We start from the raw sequence: 7163 nt of genomic DNA, 5'->3' as shown, positions 1-7163 counted from the left end.
GGCTGCGGCATCCTTGATGTCTGCTCTACCTTGCTGCGTGATCACGGCAACAACACACACACACAGATCCAATTGTGGAGAGTTTTGGTGAGAGAGAGAGAGAGAGAGAGAGTGAGAGAGAGAGAGAGAGAGAGAGAGAGAGAGAGAGAGAGAGAGAGAGAGTGAGAGAGAGAGAGAGAGAGAGAGAGAGAGAGAGGGAGGGAGAGAGAGAGAGAGAGGGGGGGGTTATAGACAGTATAAAAGTCAGAATAACAAATATACATAGGCCTACACTCATGTATAAGCCTGCACATGCATAGGTAATTATAGATGTTATAAATGGTCACCTGCCCATGTCTTACAGTACCCACAAACTGTATCCCCACTGTAGATCACACTATCACACACTCCCTCACTATCACACTCCCTCACTATCACACTCCCTCACTATCACACTCCCTCACTATCACACTCCCTCACTATCACACTCCCACACTATCACACACTCCCTCACTATCACACACTCCCTCACTATCACACTCCCTCACTAACACACTCCCTCACTAACACACTCCCTCACTATCACACTCCCTCACTAACACACTCCCTCACTATCACACTCCCTCACTAACACACTCCCTCACTATCACACTCCAGCGCTCACAAGCACCTAAATATTGGAATTAAATTCAATTTCCCGAGACTAATGACAGCCAAGGATCAATAATGACGGACACTAACTCCTTTGACTGCGCACCACACTTCTCCCACGACAATTGAATTGACTCCAACGTCGAAGAAGCCAAAAAACAAATAAGTTCTTAACTTCCATCTTTCATTACTAATATCACATCCGACATTCGTAGCTAAAGGTATATTGGACCAGCACAATATTCAGTGTAAAATAGTTCCTGCATAAATTAATGTCGCAGATCAAAGTATTATCATTTCCAAAGATGTCTTCCCCGTAGCTCATCTTAGGCGGAACATCTCTTTAAAGCTGGGGTTTTGTGTCGAGTTAAATTTAAAACGGAAGGTTTGGGGGTTTTCCTCCAAGGGGGGTATATTTCTTAAAGAAAACGAAAGTTTGTAAAGATATATACTTCTTTAGAAGTCAAATTACTGGTGGGCGGTGTAGATAGCGGGGGTTTAGCAGAGTTTGTTTCGTATTAGTGGAGACCTTTTGAGGCGCCTCGCTGATTGGTCGACGTGGATTGTTGGACGGAGGTAAGAGATTCATCTGTGGCCGATGTGCGGGCACAATACACACAAGCAGCTGAAAATATATTTATCTGTTTGACTATGTGTGTGTCTGTATGTCTGTCTGTCTGTAGCAGATCAGCTCCAGGTAATAAGTTAGTTTCAACACGAGGGAATCCTTGCGTCTCGCGGCTGCTACACAACTTGAGTGATTATGTGGATCCGCCCAGCCGCCCCCCTCCCAACACAGCCTCAACCCCTCCTCCCAACACAGCCTCAACCCCTCCTCCCAACACAGCCCCAACCCCTCCTCCCAACACAGCCCCAACCCCTCCTCCCAACACAGCCCCAACCCCTCCTCCCAACACAGCCTCAACCCCCCCTCCCAACACAGCCCCAACCCCCCAACCCCTTCCCCAACCACAACCCCTTCCTCAAACACCCCTCCAGCTCCCACTCGGAAAGGTCCAGAAGACGTCAGGAACACCATAAGGCCAGAACCCTCACATAAAGAGAATACCATCAGCGGCGCACGGCAAACCCTGCTGCGGGCACCCGCTACGGCGCAGGAGCAGCGTGGTGCAGGGTACAGTAGCGTGGTGCAGGGTACAGTAGCGTGGTGCAGGGTACAGTAGCGTGGTGCAGGGTACAGTAGCGTGGTGCAGGGTACAGTAGCGTGGTACAGGGTACAGTAGCGTGGTGCAGGGTACAGTAGCGTGGTACACACGGAGCAGTAGCACTGTACAGGGTTCAGCAGGATGGTGCAGGGGAGGAAGACAAGGCGGGTGAAGGCAGGGAGTGGACGCCGGGACCCTCCCGCTGGTAGGCACAACAAAACACCATTAGCGAGCGGGAAACCAATCAGGCGTCGAGCGACCCTAGTCCAGCGACCACGCCAGCTGGGGAGCGACCCTAGTCCAGCGACCACGCCAGCTGGGGAGCGACCCTAGTCCAGCGACCACGCCAGCTGGGGAGCGACCCTAGTCCAGCGACCACGCCAGCTGGGGAACGACCCTAGTCCAGCGACCACGCCAGCTGAGGACCGACCCTAGTCCAGCGACCACGCCAGCTGAGGACCGACCCTAGTCCAGCGACCACGCCAGCTGAGGACCGACCCTAGTCCAGCGACCACGCCAGCTGAGGACCGACCCTAGTCCAGCGACCACGCCAGCTGAGGACCGACCCTAGTCCAGCGACCACGCCAGCTGAGGACCGACCCTAGTCCAGCGACCACGCCAGCTGGGGAACGACCCTAGTCCAGCGACCACGCCAGCTGAGGACCGACCCTAGTCCAGCGACCACGCCAGCTGAGGACCGACCCTAGTCCAGCGACCACGCCAGCTGAGGACCGACCCTAGTCCAGCGACCACGCCAGCTGGGGAACGACCCTAGTCCAGCGACCACGCCAGCTGGGGAACGACCCTAGTCCAGCGACCACGCCAGCTGAGGACCGACCCTAGTCCAGCGACCACGCCAGCTGAGGACCGACCCTAGTCCAGCGACCACGCCAGCTGAGGACCGACCCTAGTCCAGCGACCACGCCAGCTGAGGACCGACCCTAGTCTAACGACCACGCCAGCTGAGGACCGACCCTAGTCTAACGACCACGCCAGCTGAGGACCGACCCTAGTCTAACGACCACGCCAGCTGAGGACCGACCCTAGTCTAACGACCACGCCAGCTGAGGACCGACCCTAGTCTAACGACCACGCCAGCTGAGGACCGACCCTAGTCTAACGACCACGCCAGCTGAGGACCGACACTAGTCTAACGACCACGCCAGCTGAGGACCGACCCTAGTCTAACGACCACGCCAGCTGGGGAGCGACCCTAGTCTAACGACCACGCCAGCTGGGGACCGACCCTAGTCTAACGACCACGCCAGCTGAGGACCGACCCTAGTCTAACGACCACGCCAGCTGGGGAGCGACCCTAGTCTAACGACCACGCCAGCTGAGGACCGACCCTAGTCCAGCGACCACGCCAGCTGGGGAACGACCCTAGTCCAGCGACCACGCCAGCTGGGGAACGACCCTAGTCCAGCGACCACGCCAGCTGAGGACCGACCCTAGTCCAGCGACCACGCCAGCTGAGGACCGACCCTAGTCCAGCGACCACGCCAGCTGAGGACCGACCCTAGTCTAACGACCACGCCAGCTGAGGACCGACCCTAGTCCAGCGACCACGCCAGCTGAGGACCGACCCTAGTCCAGCGACCACGCCAGCTGAGGACCGACCCTAGTCTAACGACCACCCCAGCAGTAAAACACGTAGTAAGGAGAGACGCAAAACCGCCTCAAATTTGATATTTTTATAATCTTAAGGACGAGACGAGCGGGAGTGAAGGGGAGACTTGTGTATTTGGCGGTAGGTTAGAGAAGGAAAGATGGTGGGGGTGGGGGGGGGGTGTTGTTTACTGCTAGAGGGGGATAGGAGGAGGAAGAGGTGATGAGGGTCGAAGCAACAATGAGGGGTAAGGTTGAGAAGAGTCGTTTGTGACTCATGAGAGATGAGGGGGGAGTGTGTGAGTTCAAGGGGAAGGTGATATAGTTAAGGTCGTAGTGTGAGGTAACTGGGAACATTACCTCATGAATGCTGGACAAATATCTTCCCCCCCCCCCCTGTGTTCCAAGCTCCCACCTCATAATGCTTGGTAAAAGCAGACATGAGTAGGGGGGGTATAACCATGCTTTTCTTCAAATAGTGCTTGTTTCGCTGGGGAACGACCCTTGTCCAACGACCAAGGATCGTTGGACAAGGGTCGTTCCATAGTTTGGCACGCTTTTGTTGTTCGTATATTTGGAGCACAAGTTCGTACACAAAAGCCTGGCGCTCTTTGTGTACGAACACACTTTCCCGCCTCTTTGTCGCGACACGGAATTACGAAGAGGCTGAAGACTCCAATACACAATCCCATGTGTTACCTGTCTTATTCTACAATTATATCTACCTATCTACCCACACGCTGCCTCTTGTCTATCTACCAACACACACGAGGCCACTAGCCAACCACACACACACACACACACACACACACACACACACACACACACACACACACACACACACACACACACACACACACACACACACAAGGTCACTAGCATTTAGCAAAGCTAAATCAATTAGACACTCTCAGTAAGATCACTTAACAGGCATCTCCTCAACTTGTGTTCATGAGTTCGGTTCCAGGCTTCTACGCCTTACCTTCCGGGGGTTTACCTGAGCCTGTTCCCAGGGTTTCGGGAGACAACCCGAAGTGTAGCCTGAGGTTTTTAGAGGATTATCTGAGGTTTACCGAAGGCTTCAGTGACGTGGTTTCCGATATAGGCGATCTTGCTGCTCCACCCATGTTGGTACACCATAATCCCCCCTCTCCCATGGTAATAATACCCTCCCCCACACATGCTAGACAACCATACCTACCCTCCCATGGTAATAATACCCTCCCCCACACCTGCTAGACAACCATACATACCCTCCCATGGTAATAATACCCACCCCCACACCTGCTAGACAACCATACCTACCCTCCCATGGTAATAATACCCACCCCCACACCTGCTAGACAACCATAACTACCCCTCAGATGGTAATAATACCCTCCCCACACCTGCTAGACAACCATACCTACCCTCCCATGGTAATAATACCCTCCCCCACACCTGCTAGACAACCATACCTACCCTCCCATGGTAATAATACCCTCCCCCACACCTGCTAGACAACCATAACTACCCCTCCCATGGTAATAATACCCTCCCCCCACACCTGCTAGACAGCCATAACTACCCTCCCATGGTAATAATACCCTCCCCCCACACCTGCTAGACAACCATACCTACCCTCCCATGGTAATAATACCCTCCCCCACACCTGCTAGACAACCATAACTACCCCTCCCATGGTAATAATACCCTCCCCACACCTGCTAGACAGCCATAACTACCCCTCCCATGGTAATAATACCCTCCCCACACCTGCTAGACAGCCATAACTACCCCTCCCATGGTAATAATACCCTCCCCCACACCTGCTAGACAGCCATAACTACCCCTCCCATGGTAATAATACCCTCCCCACACCTGCTAGACAGCCATAACTACCCCTCCCATGACAACCTTCCTTTCACTCTCCCATGGCAGACTACAATAAAAGCCTCTCCCGTAGTAAGGTTCCCCTCGTCCCACAGTTTACACAAGCAACCGCTCCTTTCAGTCTCCCTCACAAGGAGTGGCTCGCTGAGAGGCACCTGAAGGCTTCAAATTGGCATAGGGAAGTTTAATTGGCAGTAAGTCAACAGTGGGTTGATGGGAGCCCGCAGCCCGGGGTGCCCGGGGGTCAGTAATACCCCCCACCTCTGTTTCCTTACTGCCTTGCTACAGTTGAGAGGCGGGGCCGAAGAGCCAGAGCTCATCCCCCGCAAGCACAACTAGGTGAGTACACACACACACGGCTGTGGGGTGGTGGGGGGGTTAGGGGGTTGAATGGACAGCGCTCAGGAGTCTTATTCCTAAGGGTCCCGGTTCGATCCCTGGCAGAGGCAGAAACAAATCGGGCAGAGTTTCTTTCACCGTGAAGCCCCTGTTCACCTAGCGGTAAATAGGTACCTGGGAGTTAGACAGCTGCTACGGATAAGGATTTGGGATGTGACGGGAGGGAAGGAATGGTGCCCAACCCCTTGAACGGTCGGGGATTGAACGCCGACCTGCAGAACACGAGACCGTCGCTCTGATGATGAGTTCGACGCTGTTTGAACACTTTCATCAAGCTGGATGTTCGGCGGAATTGGGGCGGAAGTTTGAGTGTGGTGAGTCGTGTGGTCAATGGCAGGGTGAGTGGCAGCTGTTGTGGGTGGCACCATGCATAAAGGTGTCAAGTTTGGGGGGTAGGGTGGTGGGGGGGTAAAGTTCCCTTTATTCTATGCTGTAGTCAACACTAAACACCGTACCACCTTTGTTGTGTGATGTCCTGCCTTGGGGCATTGTGTTGGCGTGTTTGTGTTGGTGTGGGAGGGTGGAGAGAGAGAGAGGGAGAGAGAGAGAGAGAGAGAGAGAGAGAGAGAGAGAGAGAGAGAGAGAGAGGGAGAGAGAGGGAGAGAGAGAGAGAGAGAGAGAGAGAGAGAGAGAGAGAGAGAGGGAGAGAGGGAGAGAGAGAGGGAGAGAGAGAGAGAGAGAGAGAGAGAGAGAGAGAGAGAGAGAGAGAGAGAGAGAGGGAGGGAGAGAGGGAGAGAGAGAGGGAGAGAGAGAGAGAGAGAGAGAGAGAGAGAGAGAGAGAGAGAGAGAGAGAGGGAGAGAGAGAGAGAGAGAGGGAGGGAGGGAGGGAGGGAGGGAGGGAGGGAGGGAGAGAGAGAGGGAGGGAGGGAGGGAGGGAGGGAGGGAGGGAAGGAGGGAGGGAGGGAGGGGGAGAGAGGGGGAGAGAGGGGGAGAGAGAGAGAGAGAGAGAGAGAGAGAGAGAGAGAGAGAGAGAGAGGGAGAGGGAGGGAGGGAGGGAGGGAGGGAGGGGGAGAGAGAGAGAGAGAGAGAGAGAGAGAGAGAGAGAGAGAGAGAGAGGGAGAGGGAGGGAGGGAGGGAGGGAGGGAGGGAGGGAGGGAGGGAGGGGGAGAGAGAGAGAGAGAGAGAGAGAGAGAGAGAGAGAGAGAGAGAGAGAGAGAGAGAGAGAGAGAGAGAGAGAGAGAGGGGGGGGGGGGGTGGACACAGGCACTCAGACCCCTGCTGATAAAGTAGTGATATTGGTGGCGACTAACCTTGCACCCTACGGGACACCAAGGCACCAGTGCCTGCTTGGAGGCCACACTAGGGCCACGGTGGCCACACTAGGGCCACGGTGGCCACACTAGGGCCACGGAGGCCACACTAGGGCCACGGAGGCCACAATGGTGAGGACATTACAAAGGAAAATTGCACAAGTTTTTTCTTTTCAGAGAGAGATCAGTTGGCCCGTACGAGGCAACTCCTACTTATAATACAAGTCGACTCACTTAT

This window comes from Procambarus clarkii, chromosome 67 (genome assembly GCF_040958095.1).
Source record: "Procambarus clarkii isolate CNS0578487 chromosome 67, FALCON_Pclarkii_2.0, whole genome shotgun sequence".
Lineage (NCBI taxonomy): Eukaryota > Metazoa > Arthropoda > Malacostraca > Decapoda > Cambaridae > Procambarus > Procambarus clarkii.
The sequence above is the reverse complement of the archived record's forward strand: the minus strand, read 5'-3'. Positions refer to the sequence as shown.